We start from the raw sequence: 16200 nt of genomic DNA, 5'->3' as shown, positions 1-16200 counted from the left end.
AATGAGATCAAATGATGTCTTCTAAGTTGAAAACTATAATATGGTTGATGTTGCTGGTAACAGTGTTTGAATAAGAACTATGGTTTGGTCACAGAAAAACTTGTCTATATCATACACTTGTCTAAATGCACACAAACGCGTTTAGAGAAAGTAGTGGTTGTCAGGGTCAAAGGCATTTGTATATGTACCATAGACAACTTTGTAAAAGGAAGTTGTTAGGATACTGTTACAGGCTGAGTGATGTCCTCCCCTCTCCAAATTCATATGTTGAAATTCTAACCCCCAGTATCTCAGAATGTATTTGGAGATGGGTCTTTAAAGACATAATTAAGGTAAAATGATGTCATGTGAATGGGCTCTCATCCAATATGACTGTAATCCTTATAAGAAGAGGAAATTAGGACACAGACAGGTACAGAAGGAAGATGATGTGAGGACACAGGGAAGAAGACAGCTACCTACAGGCCAAGGAGAGTAGTCTGAGAAGAAACCAATCTTGCCAACATCTTGATCTAGGACTTCTAGCCTCCAGAATAGTGAGAAAATATATTTCTATTGTTTAAACCACCTAGTCGGTGGTGTTTTGTAATGGCAGGCCAAGCAAACCAACACAGAAACCAAGGTAGTCCTAGAGGATTGGGAGCTTATCTTTACCCTGTGGATAAAGGTGTGTGAAGGTAATAGAATAAATCAGTGCTACTCAAAGTGTGGTTCATGGACCAGTGAAAGTCAGCGAATAGTTTCTTTTTAGTCTGTGAGAAGCACATAAATTGAGAGAATAAATGTTTATAAATTACAAAAAAAAAAAAAAAAGAATTAGGAGCTTATAACCTGGGACCAGGATCATTCCATTGAGATCTGGCCACTATTCTTCTCAAGGGAAAAAACATAAAGAGGAGCTTGTGGTTCCCTGAACCAGGTACTTATACTGCTAAGCCAAATCCCAAATGTGATATTCAGTCTGGAAGCCTGAGAGTAGAGTACAAGCTGGGTTTTAACTGATGTCATTTAAAATGTGTGAAAAAATCAGCTTGACTAGCTGGGGGATTGAGAATTCGCCATTAAAATAAAGTTTGACAGTCTTAGGACTCAGAATCTGGTTTTGTAAAGAACAGTGTAGAAATGTGATTAAGTTCTCAAGGTGAGCACCTAGGAAGATCTACATTGAAATCTAAACTGTAACACTTCTGAACGGTGTGGTTTTGGTCAAGTGACTTGAGTTCTTTAAGCTTCTGTTTCCTCGTGTATAAAAAGGGGCACTTCCCATGGCTGTTACAAGGATTAAGTGAATTAGTAATGAGTTATTGTGTAAATGTACAATAAGTATGAACTGTTATTATGTTAATATTAAAGCACAAAGTTGATTAAACAGTAACTTGCTAATAAGGAAGAAGTACATGTTTTTTGCAGGCAAACTGTGCAAGAATTCAAACTTACTTGCAATGGTTTACACAAAGGATAGCAAATGCCGTTGATGTGATTCCTTTCTAATTACTGCAATGGCTGGTGTGAAAACCCCGGTGGTTCTATACTCTCAAGTACGATAGTGAATTAGCTTACAACGAATATCCTCATTGCTTAAAAGACTGTTCACTGTGGGGGTAGGGCTACTTCTTTGGATCACAGGGTGGCTTGTGGTTCATCACAGTGTTCTTTATCGATTCTTTTGCACTGTTGGTGGTTTTCTCTTCTACGTACCTGTCTGTGTGTGTTAGAGGAGGTAGGATATGGTTAGTGGCTTATTTTTAGATCTCACGTAACTCTTAGCTGTGCCTCTGCTATTACAATTCCAGACACCATAGCTTCCCCGGTTACCCTTGCTTTGCTAGCTCCTTTTACATTTTATGGTAAACCAGTTGATCGTTGAGGCTGAAGAAAATAAAGCATGCAGAGCTAAAGGCTGAGAACTAGATTTCTTTCACAAACCCTAAAGAGGAGGAGTGACTCAGACCTGGGTGAGCACAACGTTACCCAGGCCCTCTTAAAATAGGAATGTTCTTTTCCCTGAAGCTGTAGGGATTAGTGCTGTGGGCCTGGGAGTTCCTGAAATGAGCCCTCCCAGGGCACTTCCCCAGGGCACAGCGTGGGCACCTGCCCCTTCCTGGAGGAGGGTGGGGACCCTCGATTCCCATGGACACCCTTCCTGCCACCTGCCATAGTTGAGTTTCCAGAAAGGCGAGGAGGGCAGATCCTGGGGGAGGCAGGGAGAAGAAAGCAGGGTTCCCAGGCAACAAAGCACCACAGAGAAGCCTATGGCAGGTCCACGTAGCCCCAGGGGAATTGACGATAGCAGGGGAAAATGTCCTCCCTATGGTTCCAGGCGTGGTGCTCAGTCACCCTTCACAAGCCCATCAAATCCTTTCTGAGGCAGATCCTGCCTGGGATGTTCTGTTACTTTCTCCAGAATCTTGTTTGAAGTTAAGAGCCTAAAATCATAGATAATGTTCCTTCTTGCTTTCTCCTTCCAGCGTGGGAAATCGTACAGAGTTTGTTTGTTTTTGGTTTTGGTGTTGTGTTATTTTGTTTTGTTTTGTTTTGGGTAAAAATGTTTACAGAAATTTGGGGCTTATTTCCAAACCAGGATGATGATAAAGACATATCTTTTCTGGGAGTGCTGACCAGTGATCTATGCAAGTTTGAAGGAAAATAGTCTGAAACATGTACCCCTGATGGGGAGAAGAAACCTGGAAAGCAGTAATGCCAAAGGGGAGCTGGGGTGATGGTGCCCAGCCCCCGAGCAGCCAGACTGCAATGAGAGAAGGCAGCACGAAAGGCCAGACCTATTCTGGGACACGTACCCTGAGTCACGGAGTAACAGAGACCAGAGGTGACAGCTGGTCTCTTGGCTTCTCGGTGAACGAGCATCTGGAATATCACTTTGATTTTATAAAGCTCAGTTTAGGGGCATAGAACCCTAGGGAATTTGGAGAAGGGCAAGGAGAAGGAATAGTTGGAGGGGAGGAGGACTTGGGGAATCTGATCAGAGGAAAGATTAAAGGAACTAAATATGGGTAGCTGATGGGGGGTTGGTAATGTCTACCAATTCATGACGCCCTAGAAGGCAAGAATTATTGCAGTAGGAGATGTTAAAATTAGAAGATAAGAGATGGGAATTGAAGGACTGAACAGCATAAGAAAATGCTGTGGCCAATTGTATTAGCTTACGCAAGAGGGCTACCATTTCCAAAGGCATTTCAGTGTGTGTGTGTGTATGTGTGAGGCCTCCATTATTTTAGATATTTGAAAGCAGATTTTTAGTGCAGTGGTACCATAAGCTTCTCTGGATCAGAGACCATTGCAGCACAATTGTACTTTCATTGCTTGATCAACGTGAATTATACCTGGGGTCACCTGAACTCTAAATTTGGCAAAAAAGTGTCTGAATGCAGCTTCTGGAACCCACAGCCTTAGCAGAGTAACCTCAAAATGCTCCTCCGAAATGTAGGCTTCTTTCAAAAGATTTTGATTTGAGTCTTACAATCTGTTCTGTGGTGAGAAAAGGAATTCTATGAAGGTTAAGAAGTAAGGGGCTTAGACTTCACATGGAGGAATCATGGTCCTTCATGGAGAATGCAGGGAGGCCCAGAGAGAGAAGTAGAAGGCAAGGACCACATTCTGGACAAGAACCCATCAATAAGTTTGATAGATGAATCCTAAAGGATGCTGTGACATATGTGGTTCCTGTTACAGGACTGGGGATCTGGTTAAGTGTTCGAAAGTCCATGGAAGACTGACTGTACTAGCAGGGATTTTGATTTGGACTGAAACAAGCCTTCTTTTTGTTAATTCCAGTTTCAAAAACAAAAGTTTGCTGCTAGGTTTGGAGGACAGCTGGGAAAAGCCTCTGGACTTGGATCCATACAGGCCTTCTCAGACACTGGGGGCCTATAACGGGCCAGACATTTTTGCTGTCTATTTTTATTTATAAATAAGTCCTACCTCCCAGGTGCTGGAAAGCTAATCCAGGCTGACAGATTCCCTTACTTGACTGCCTTGCTTTTCAAGGCCTGTGTCACTGCTATTAATAGTAAACTCTATATTCTTAAAGAGCTTTTCTGTCTGCTCTGCCAGTCTTGGGGCAGACCTTGGTAAGAAAGATCAAATTGGGGTTAGGCTGGAGGAAGACAGAAGCAATTAAGTAGAGGGACAGAGAGGCACCAAAAGAAGAAAAGCCAGGAATTTCTTGAGGGAAATTAACCTTAAGAGGACTTTGAAACTTTCCTTGATACATTCTTCTAGCAATTGGTTTTAGGGTTTACATAACACAAGAATTAAGGAGCTCAACAGGACCCATGGGTAGATGGAAAATGCTTTCGATTACCAGATTAGCTGGCTTCTGCGAGAAGGGAACTCAGAGATGATCTTTGTTGAGTGAGCTTCCTTTCTGGCTCCCTTTTTCTTACGCAAGGTTTGGCTTAAAACAGCAATATGTATCTTTTTGCTAGTCTCTTCCTTTGGTTTTCAAAGTGCATTGCATATTTTGGGAGAAATTCCAGTCAATTTTGGTATCTTTGTGTTTTGCTTGTTTATCCTACTGTGGCCCAAAGTCTCAAGCAAAGATTGCACAGTGCCCCCAAACGCTTCAGAAGCAAAACCTTTACTAATGGAATTCTGGGGAAATAGAATTTATGCTTAACTCCTAGTTAAACATAAAACCCCCTTTGCTTTAATCCTTGATGTTGAAATCCTTTCTTAAATGTTTACGTTTGCTTTTATGTCTGCACACAGTGCATGGATATGATCTAATCTCTCTCTGATGATTCAGCATCTTGCAGCCCCTCAGTTCTAAGTGTTTTATGGTTGGGGGAGAGGGTACAGAAGGTTGGAATGAGCCTAAGCCTTGGCTGAAAAGGCTCTTTTATCTAATTGTGTTTGAATCCTGGAGCCGACTGGCATTCAGTTCTAAAATCCTACAGACTCCAGCCCCAAATGCTGCAACTCCTTTAGCAGGACCAGAATAAATTGTCTGCTTCCATCTTATCTCCTCTTAGGAAAATTATGAAGCCCTGATAAGGAAGACCAGGGCAAGAGCTGTGTCTATAAGCGAGACAAAAACTGTACAGGAACTATTCCCCTGGGACATGGCTGGGTGTGCCTGACTTTTAGGCCTGAGGCCACGTGCTCCTGAGTTTCTGCCTTGACATGCAAGAGACCTGGATGGGCCCACGAGGCACAGGGATGCTCCTAGCTCTTTTCCAACGAAATGTAAATGTATTCATTTACGTGGGGTGGAGGAGTCATACTCCAGTCTGTCTTCCCTTTGAGTTCAAGGAAAAGTGCCAGGTTGGAAGACATAAATAGCCCATCCAAAGACAAGTTTGAAAATCCCCTCTCTCTCACCCTTTCCATCCCAGCTGCCAGAGTGATGGTGGGTCACTCGAGAAGGACAAGAACATGATAGAAGGTCAGTGTTCCTATTTGCCTTGGCTTCTTTTGCTTGTTGTGACGACGACGAGAGAACCCACTGCATTGAAACTTCTGCACCACCTTTGTCAGCTAAAGGATTTACAGCATTTATGAAGTCAATGGCCAGATAAATTAGAGCTGTGTCAAGGACGACAGGAGTTCGTTAAGGGAGCCCCGTGGTGCCTTGCTCATCATGAATGATGTATAGAATGAGGTAATGCAACCAAAATTAAGTGAGAGCTGCAGAGTCACTTTCCACACAGCTGGGAGTGAAGCTTTTTGATGACCATACGATTTTTAAAAATGTCCTGGAGCATCAGAAGGCCGGAATTCTAGAAATGCATTGCCTTGCAACCTTATGTATGTCACAGGTATATCTGGCTTTCAAGGGAAGTAAGCTGTCTCCAAAGGGGAATGCCACAGATATTGACATTGGGAGGGTTGGGAATGCCTTTCACTCCAGTTGTTCCTTGGTCTCCATCTGTGGTCTGGGCCTTCCAGCCTAGAGAATCAGCATGATTGCTATTGGAAACCTGGGAGATGGGAAGGTATGATTGGAGAGGATCAAAAGTGAAAATCTGGGGGCTTCCCTGGTGGCGCAGTGGTTGAGAGTCCGCCTGCCGATGTAGGGGACACGGGTTCGTGCCCTGGTCCGGGAGGATCCCACATGCCGCGGAGCGGCTAGGGCCGTGAGCCATGGCCGCTGAGCCTGTGCGTCCGGAGCCTGTGCTCCGGAACGGGAGAGGCCACAACAGTGAGAGGCCCGTGTACCGCAAAAAAAAAAAAAAAAAAAAAGGAAAACTCTGAAATGGGGCAGTATATCTTGAGGGAATTAATTGGCTAATGTAGAGTTTATAAAAAGAGCAGCCTCCATGATCCACTTAGAGCCTTTACCTGCCTTGAGGTTCCCTTTACTTGAGGCTATATTTCTAATGTTTACCATCAGCTGACTTTTCAGGCTCGTGGACTTTCCTTCTGAGGAAGGGAGTCAGGGAGACATGGGTTAGCCCCTGTTCTGGCTGTGTAGCCTTGGGTCTCATCTGCAAATGGAGAGAGACCATCTGCCACAAAATGTGGTTTTGAAAATTGATGTAATGTCAGTGGCCAAAAAATATCAATTCTCTTCTTCCCTCTATTTCCCCTCTCTCTTTTTCCTTTTCCTGTTGACGTTTCCCATTAATATTCTAGTAGATGTTTACCTTGAAGCTGATAAAACTAATGCTTATAAAGTGGGCTCTGGGCCTGCTCTTCTTGGAAATTCTGCTTTAGCCAATTAGTTTCCTTTGATATATTCAGAGGATTATGAGAGAGAGAGAGAGAGAGAGAGAAAGAGAGAGAGAGAAACCACTATTTAGGGAGTCATTTTGAGTGCATACGAGGATTAAGAAAGGAGTAAGAAAGAAGGCATTTTATTCACCATGGGTAAAAAAGGAACACGATTCTTATAATCCAGTTGTTTTCTACAGTGTCCTGAGCATTAGCAAGAAACTGTGTGAAAGACAAGAAAAAAGATTTTCTATGGACCTGTGTGTGTTTGACATATGATTTTGTTCTGTCTACATTATTTGGGAAACTCCCAAGCTGAGAAATGTTTGCAAGAAAGCTATTCCCTGGGGTTCCTGCAGAAGCAAACACAAAACAGATATAGTGGGATGAACCCTTAATCCGGGTCTCTCTGGATTCCCACAGATAAATACCTGCTGAACATGAGCTCATGATATATAGTTGTAAAATACACAAGAAGACAAGCTACCATGAATGTACATTAGTAGATTTTTAAAAACACATTAGAATTAGATAGTTTCCAATAATTTTAGATAGTGGAGTTATTGGGTAGAAGCTATGAAACTAATGTTTTAAGTAATTAAAGACACATAATAGGGAATTTAAAATATGAGAAAAGAACAAACTATTATAAAAAATAATTTTAAAAAAAGAAAAGGCAAATTTGAAAGAACTTACTAGAACTTCCAGAAGGGAATGTAACTGAATGCAGTTGAAGTGAGGATTAGTAAATGGAAAGTAGATCTAATAAAATTACCTGGAAACTAGCACTGAGAGATAAAGTGATGGGAAATATATAAAACAGGTGAAAATACATGTAGAACAGAATTAAAAGGTTTATATATGTTAATCAGAGGTCCTGAAGGAAAGAATAAAGGAAGTAGGGGAAAAGTAATTCTTTTTTTTGAATTTTATTTGATTTTTTTAATACAGCAGGTCCTTATTAGTTATCTGTTTTATACATATTAATGTATATATGTCAATCCCAATCTCCAGTTCATCCCACTCCCACCCCCGCTTTCCCCCCTTGGTGTCCATATGTTTGTTCTCTACGTCTGTGTCTCTATTTCTGCCTTGCAAAGTGGTTCATCTGTACCATTTTTCTAGATTCAACATATGTATTAATATATGATATTTGTTTTTCTCTTTCTGACTTACTTCACTCTGTATGACAGTCTCTAGATCCATCCACGTCTCTACAAATGACCCAATTTCATTCCTTTTTATGACTGAGTAATATTCCATTGTATATATGTACCACATCTTCCTTATCCATTCCTCTGTCATTGGGCATTTAGGTTGCTTCCATGACCTGGCTATTGAAAATAGTGCTGCAGTGAACACTGGGGTGCATGCATCTTTTTGAAATATGGTTTTCTCTGGGTATATGCCCAGTAGTGAGATTGCTGGGTCATATGGTAGTTCTACTTTTAGTTTTTTAAGGAACCTCCATACTGTTCTCCATAGTGGCTGTATCAATTTACATTCCCACCAATAGTGCAAGAGGGTTTCCTTTTCTCCACACCCTCTCCAGCATTTGTTGTTTGTAGATTTTCTGCTGATGGCCATTCTGACCAGTGTGAGGTGATACCTCATTGTAGTTTTGATGTGCATTTCTCTAATAATTAGTGATGTTGAGCAGCTTTTCATGTGCTTCTTGGCCATCTGTATGTCTTCTTAGAAGAAATGTCTATTTAGGTCTTCTGCCCATGTTTTGATTGGGTTATTTGTTTTCTTAATATTGAGCTGCATGAGCTGTTTATATATTTTGGAGATTAATCCTTTGTCTATTGATTCGTTTGCAAATATTTTTCTCCCATTCTGAGGGTTGTCTTTTTGTCCTGTTTATAGCTTCCTTTGCTGTGCAAAAGCTTTTGTTTCATTAGGTCCCATTTGTTTATTTTTGTTTTTATTTCCATTACTCTAGGAGATGGGTCAAAAAAGATCTTGCTGTGATTTGTGTCAAAGAGTGTTCTTCGTATGTTTTCCTCTAAGAGTTTTATAGTGTCTGGTCTTATATTTAGATCTTTAATCCATTTTGAGTTTATTTTTGTGTATGGTGTTAGGGAGTGTTCTAATTTCATTCTTTTACATGTGAGGGGAAAAGCAATTCTTGAAGAGATAATGACTAAGAATTTTCCAGAGTTGGGACTTCCCTGGTAGTCCAGGGTAAGACTCCATACTCCCAATGGAGGGGGCCTGGGTTCAATCCCTGGTTGGGCAACTAGATCCCACATGCATGCTGCAAATAAGAGCCTTCATGCTGCACCTAAAGGTCCCACATGCCGCAACTAAGACCCGGAGCAGCCAAAATACACTAGACTTACTGAAATGAAATCTAAGAACTCAAAAGACAAAGAGGAAGTCTTAAAAACAGTAAAAAAGAAACAGTATATTATTTATAAGAACTGACAACAGACTTTTCAAGAGCAAAAAGAAGAATAATATTTCCAACAGGCATAGGTCCATGGAAACTATTTTCTTGTTTTTCAAGCAGTATCTTGCTAATGCTCAGGACACTGTAGAAAACAAGTGGATTATAAGAATCTTACTCCTTTTTTAGCCCTGGTGGATAAAATGCCCTCTTTCTTTCCCTCTTTCCTAATCCTCCTATTCACCCAACGTGATTCCCTAAATAGTGTTCCCCTCCTCACTCTGGTAATCCTCAGAATATATTCTTCCAAAGGGAACTAATTGGCTAAAGGGTAAAGATAAAATTTTGTAATTACACCCCCATTTTTGAATGATCATTTGGCTGAACATCAAATTATTCAGTAACATATTAAATTCAGAAATGAAGAGTGAGAAGCAAGAAGGAATGATGAACACATAAGTTAGTAAACATGAGATAAATCTAAATTAGTATTGACTCTACAAAATAACAATGTCAACAATGGCATGATTTAGAGGTAAAAAGAGAAGGAAAATTAAAAGCTGTACACAAGTAATACGCCAGACAGGAAGGCACTGATTGGATTTAAAGTATTCTAAGTTCTTGTATTGTTTAGGAGGAAGATAGTGATATAGATTAAACATAAACTTTGTTAAGGTAGGTATGCACATTAAAACTTCAGAATAACCACTAAAAAAAAAAAAAGAAGAAGAAGAAGAAAAAATATATAACTTCCAAACAAGGAGAGAAGGGGCAAAAAAAAATAAAGAAAATTCATTTAATGCATTAGAACCCAAAATAGGAGATAAATATAACTTAGAGTAAATAGGAAACACAAAATAAAATGGTAGTAATCTATTCAAATATGTCGGTAGTGGGGCTTCCCTGGTGGTGCAGTGGTTGAGAGTCTGCCTGCCGATGCAGGGGACACGGATTCATGCCCCGGTCCGGGAGGATCCCACATGCCGCAGAGTGGCTGGGCCCGTGAGCCATGGCCGCTGAGCCTGCGCATCCGGAGCCTGTGCTCCGCAATGGGAGAGGCCACAGCAGTGAGAGGCCCGCATACCGCAAAAAAAAAAGAAAAGTCTGTAGTTACAACAAATGTAAATGGACTAACTCTCCTGTTAAAAGATCAGGGTTATCATATTGAATTGAAAAGAAAAGCAAAACAAAAGACAGAGACATATCTATTACATAGAGACCCCAAAGTTAAAAGTGAAACCATGACAAAAGATACACCAGTCATATTTTAATCAAAAGAAAGCTTATAGGGACTTCCCTGGTGGTGCTGTGGTTAAGAATCCACCTGCCAATTCAGGGGACACGGGTTCGAACCCTGGTCTGGGGAGATCCCACATGCCGCAGAACAACTAAGCCCATGCCCTGCAGCTACTGAGCTTGTGCTCTAGAGCCCACAAGCCACAACTGCTGAGCCCAAGTGCCACAACTACTGAAGCCTGCATGCTCTAGATCCTGCCCGCCGCAACTACTGAAGCCCATGTGCCTGGAGCCCATGCTCCGCAACAAGAAAGCCACTGCAATGAGAAACCCATGCACCGCAATAAAGAGTAGCCCCCACTCGCCACAACTAGAGAAAGCCTGTGCACAGCAACAAAGACCCAACGCAGCCAATAAATAAATAATAAAATAAATTTTAAAAACCAGAAAGCTGATATAGCTAAATTAAAATCATACAAAGTAGTGTTTATCTCTTAGAGGTAAAGATGATCCTTAAATAAGGAAAAAGGAAACAGTATGCTAGGAAAATACAAATTCTTTTCAAGGACTCATGGGGCATTTAAAAAAAACTCATGTACCTTTACAGAGAAAGTCTTGGTAAATACGGTAAATACCAAAAAATCATATATACAACAAGTTCTCTGACCACAGTGGGATTAAATGAGAAAACAATAGGTAGAAATTTTAAAACCCCAATATTTTTGGAAATTAAAAATAACTTTATTACTAGATAAATAATGAATAACAATGGAGACAAAATTTATAATTAAACAATAATGAAAATGTCACAGATAAAAGTAGTGTGATAGAGCTAAAATGCTACTTAGAGTGTAATTGGCAGCCTTAACTGCTTCCATTGTAAGTGAAGAAAATCAGGATTTAATGAATTAAGAATCTAGTAACAGAACAGAATAACTCACAAGAATTAAAAGGAAGGAAAATATGAGACGGGGAACATAAACTAATAAAATCGAATGCTATGGACTTATATATATTACCAAATGTAAAATAGATAGCTAGTGGGAAGCAGCCGCATAGCACAGGGAGATCAGCTCTGTGCTTTGTGACCACCTAGAGGGATGGGATAGGGAGGGTGGAAGGGAGACACAAGAGGGAGGAGATATGGGGATATATGTATATGTATAGCTGATTCACTTTGTTATAAAGCAGAAACTAACACACCATTGTAAAGCAATTATACTCCAATAAAGATGTTAAGAAAAAAAAATCGAATGCTAAAAACTAGGAAAGTTCAACAAAATCTAAGAACTGACCTTGTTCTCCTTTATGCATTCTGTCCCTAGGAAGGTAGGATGATTTACCTAATTAGTACATTTGAGAGGAATAAGCTGAGCTTACTGACCTCAGCTCTGCCCTTCTTTCCGGGCAAATGCATCTGGAGCAAGCATATGTTTCCCTCTGCTCCCTCGTGTCATAGACTTTACCCGGGCAGCCCTTTCAGGGTATTCTGCTTAGTCAGTCAGTCAGTCAGTCAGTCAGTCAAATTCTGGCTCTCATATTAAGATACAACCTCCCACCTAAACTTTATCAGTAATAAAGTTACTCCTTTATTGGATTTCTCAATTTGTTCATAACCTGGGCAGGAAAGAGGGAAAGCACAAATAAAATTTTTTAGGAATGAATAAGGAAACATGGTAAGATTTAGTAGATATTAAAAAATAAAAAGAGTATACTGTGGCTAACCAAATACCCATAAAGTTTAAAACTTTGATGAAGTAGACTGTTTCATAGAAAAATAGAAATTTACCAAAACTGACTCAAGAAGAAACAGACAAGTAGTTGTAGTCATTAACAAAATTCAGTTTTTTGAAAAAAATCTACACATATACATGTGCATGAGGATACACACACAAACATTCCAAACTTCTCATTTACAGGTGTGTTCTATCAAACATCCAATCTTATACACATGTTCCAGATAATAAAAAGAGTGAATGCCATTTTATGAAACTAGTGTAACTTTGATAGAAAATCAAAGTTTGATCAGTACTAAAAACAGAAAGTCAACATGAAAAAGGAAGTTTGGAGGCCAATAATCACTAATACACATAGGACCAAAAATCATAAATAAAATATTTACAAGTCAGTATCCAACTGTATCTTTATGAGTTTTATATATGCGTATTTGTGTGCGCCTGTGTGTGTGTGTAAACCAAGTAGGGCTTACTAAGTACTAATGTAAAGAAGGTTTAACAATAGAACCCCTTTTAATGTAACATTAACTAAAGAAGAAATATAATCATTTAAATTGAAGCAGAAAAGGCACTTGAAAATTCAATATATTTTCATGACAACAGATTTTTAGTAAAATGGAAAAGAAGCATTTGATAAAGCATACCTACCAAAATTTTAGAGTAAATATTATACACTATGATATTACCTTCAGAGGGGGATAAGACAAGAATGCTTGTCGTCACAGTATCTATTTATCAATGTACTGGAGATTCTGGTCCGTGATGGCAGACAAGAAAAAGAAATGGAAGCTGTAAAGACTGGAAAGGAAGAAAAACCTTTCTCTTTTTTAAATTTATGTTTTATAAGTGTTTGCCTTTATTTTTCTTTCTTTTTTAAATTTTTGTATTGGAGTAGAGTTGATTAACAGTGTTGTGTTAGTTTCAGGTGAACAGTTTTTCTTGTTTATTAGACAGTGTACTTACATATCCAAGAGAAGCTGTCAAGTAATTCAAGGGTTGGATAAAAGAGTTTTGGCAGTTGAGCTTCAGGGAAGCTGGCTCTGAGCAGAGATTAGCCTGCAGAGAGGTTGTTAGGTTGTGCTCTTGATATCAACACCTATGGAAAGAAAGGGTGTGACTGTGCAAAGGGAGAAGTTGAGCTGCAATGCGGTCCTAAAGGAGGGCCCAGACAACCCCATGGGAAGATCTGAAGCGGGCAAGTCCCTGCAGAATCGTCCCAAGTTGGGATGAGGAAGCCCTGCCTTTCCATCCCCAAGTTGACCACTTTTGAGGGGTGGGGTGCTGCGGGAAGGGGAGTGGCTCTGGGCTTGCCTGCTGCTTCCCACCAAGACACTTCTTGAAGAGGGCTGAGAGAGGAGGTCTAACTGTTGGCATTACTTCCTGCACCTCAGGGGATAAATTCTTTAGTCCTGAAGGGGATGTGGGTGGCACTGGGATCTACTTATTCACCTAAGTTCTGGGAGCCATCTCCAGGATTCCTGTGGGAGCCTTTTCCTTGGGGGACACTTGTAAGAGGAAGATGAGTGGGATGAACTATAGCTCCCCTTGTTGTAGCTGCTCTTGGGGCCACATACGATACTCATCGAGCCCTGCTTTACTTGGCGTGCCAGATCCGTCCCCCTCCCCCCTCTTAGCTAGCACCTGTACTAGTCTCAGTGGCTTACCTGGTGGGTGACCCAGATCCTCATTGCTGAGAGGTCTGATACCCTGGTCACTGATGCCCTTCTTAAGCCAAGGTTGCTGCAACTGTCCAGGGACCATCAAAACTGAGCAAGAAACTACCAAGAGGCACCCAGGTGCGTCACTTAAATGCCAAATATATTCTTCCCTGCCTACATTATGAAACAGCAACCCTACCTTCTCCTGGTAATCAGAGTTAATACCCCTGCCTCTCTGAACCTGCCACTCATTATGATAATTGCATCTCCTCGGCTTCTAACAATTAAGTGCTGCCATCTGGCCTCTGTTATTTCAGGGTCCTAGTGTCATCATTGCTCTCAGTGAGCCAGGATCTGTAAGGGCCTCTGACTGTCATTCCTGGCCTGCAGATGGGAGCCACCACTGAGCTTAGGGAGGCCGGTGCCCCTCTCACCAGCACATTCTTTATTGTTTGGGCCCTCCCGTGGAGCATCGTCATCCTATGGATTTTTCAGTTTGACCCTGTAAGTCCACTCTTGTAGGCCTACTTATCTGAGTATTTCTTCTGCTTTCTTCCTTGGCATTCTCCCTTCACTTAGTGAGGGCTAGGGTGAAACAAACTTTTTCTATAAAGGGTCAGAAAGTAAATATTTTAGGCTTTGTGGGCCACAAACAGCCTTGTTTGCATATCTTTGTTTATTTTTTATAACCCTTTAAAAACGGAAAAGACATTCTTAGCTTGCGGGCTGTACAAAAATAAGGCACAGGCTGGATTTGGCCAGCAGACTGTAGTTTGCGAACCCCTGGGGCATCACTTTTTCATGCTTCTGGGAGCCGTCCTAGCAGGGTGTTTGCACAATCTCCCAGGTCCTTAACTGGACCCCTGTTAAATCCCATGTCCTGTCACAGTGCCCTAAACACTCCCTTCAACTTTATCTTCTGCTTCCCTTGAGCCAGCGTCCTCAGGATCCAGTCCAGTGCATACTCTCTTGGCTCTCGCTGGGACATGTTTTCTAGGTCCTGTAGCTCCTTTTTGTTCTCTTTTCTTCTTAATCAGGATCAGCATGTCCTGGACTGGGTTAACCTTAGTTATTGTCCTTGTTGCCAGGAGGGGAGGGGGGGGGAAGGTCCCAAGGGGGATGCATGATGTCCTGCAGGAGAGAGGCCTCTTCAATATGTACAAGTGAGGGGGAAAGAACTAGACCTGAACAGGGAGGGGTAGGCCACTTCTGCAAGTTCAGAGGGTGCCAGGAGATTACAGAGTTTCATAAACCCAGGCGTCCTCATTCCTGTGACAGGATTCACTCTTTCCCAGCCCAGGCTCTGAACTTACATAGCCGACCGCATGAACTGAGAGCTTCATCTTCTTTGGAGCTCTGCTTCCCTTGTGAGTAAGTCCTAGGCCTGGTCCTTAGCATTTCTTCATTCTTCCCTCAGGCTGCATGATGTGAGAGCCACTTGATGTATATGATGCTATGAAAATCCTTTGGCTTTCACATTTAGTTTTTAACTGACAATTTCTGTTTGTCTCTCTTTTTCAGAGGATTAATGACTCTTAGCTATAGCCACCCATTTCCACTATTCTTGTTATTATTTGCCCCTTATATCTCAAATGCCTGATAAATTACATTCTCTTGTGCACTCTCTTTCACCAGAATACCCTCTCAGTTTACCACTGATGGAAGTTTTAACAACTACATCTCTACCTTTTGCCAGTGATGGGTCCTCATCGTCAGTCATGCAGAGGATGACCCAATTCCCAAATCCCACTTTAGCATCTGCTTTCATGGCCTGTTTCAGGTTGGGTTCCCCAGGAAGCAGACTCTGAGACAGAGATTAACCTGCAGGAAGCATGCTCTTGAGGTAGATACCTGTGGACAGGACGAGAAAGAAGCAGGACTGAATCGAGGAGAAGATGAGCTGGGATGTAGTCTCAATGAAGACCTTGGTAGGAAAGCTGTAGAACTGGAATGTCCCAGCTGATAAGAGGGGGATGAGTTCTTATTCCCTGACAATCAGTCTTTGCATGGGGATTCCACAGAAAAGAGACGTGACCTTAGGTAAGGCACTTTCTAGAGAGGACCACCAGCTGTGGGGTGTTTGCCAGTAGCACTTCCCACTGAAGGCAACTAAGCCCTTCAGTCTTAAAGGGAGATCTAAGTGGCACATCACAGCATTCACTACGAAGATCCCTAAACACTGGCCACAGATGTAGGGAATTTTCAGAGTTAGAAAATATAATGACACCTTTTAAAAGAATAACAAAAATTCTAAGGTGTCTGGAAATAAATCTAACCAACTTTTACGACGTCTTAAGAAAAAACGGTAACTTTATTGAAAGACATTAAAGTAGACTTAAATAGATATATCATGTTTATGAATGGCAAGATTCAGTATTTTGAAGATGTTAATGCTCAAATTAATATAAAATTCAAAATCCCAATAGCTTTTAAAAATTTGACAATATTATTCTAAAATTGATTTTTATTCTAAAATATGAAAAAACAAAGGGCCAAGAATAGCCAA

General features: G+C 41.1%; 1 long non-coding RNA gene across 3 annotated transcripts in view; it reads left to right on the top strand.

Annotated features, from left to right (window-relative positions):
• Positions 1–16200, top strand: part of LOC307184593 — a 417717-nt gene that overhangs the window by 132535 nt on the left and 268982 nt on the right. The gene's annotated exons all lie outside the window — the stretch shown is intronic.

Source organism: Stenella coeruleoalba, assembly GCF_951394435.1.
Source record: "Stenella coeruleoalba genome assembly, chromosome: 3".
NCBI lineage: Eukaryota > Metazoa > Chordata > Mammalia > Artiodactyla > Delphinidae > Stenella > Stenella coeruleoalba.
The sequence above is the reverse complement of the archived record's forward strand: the minus strand, read 5'-3'. Positions and strand labels throughout refer to the sequence as shown.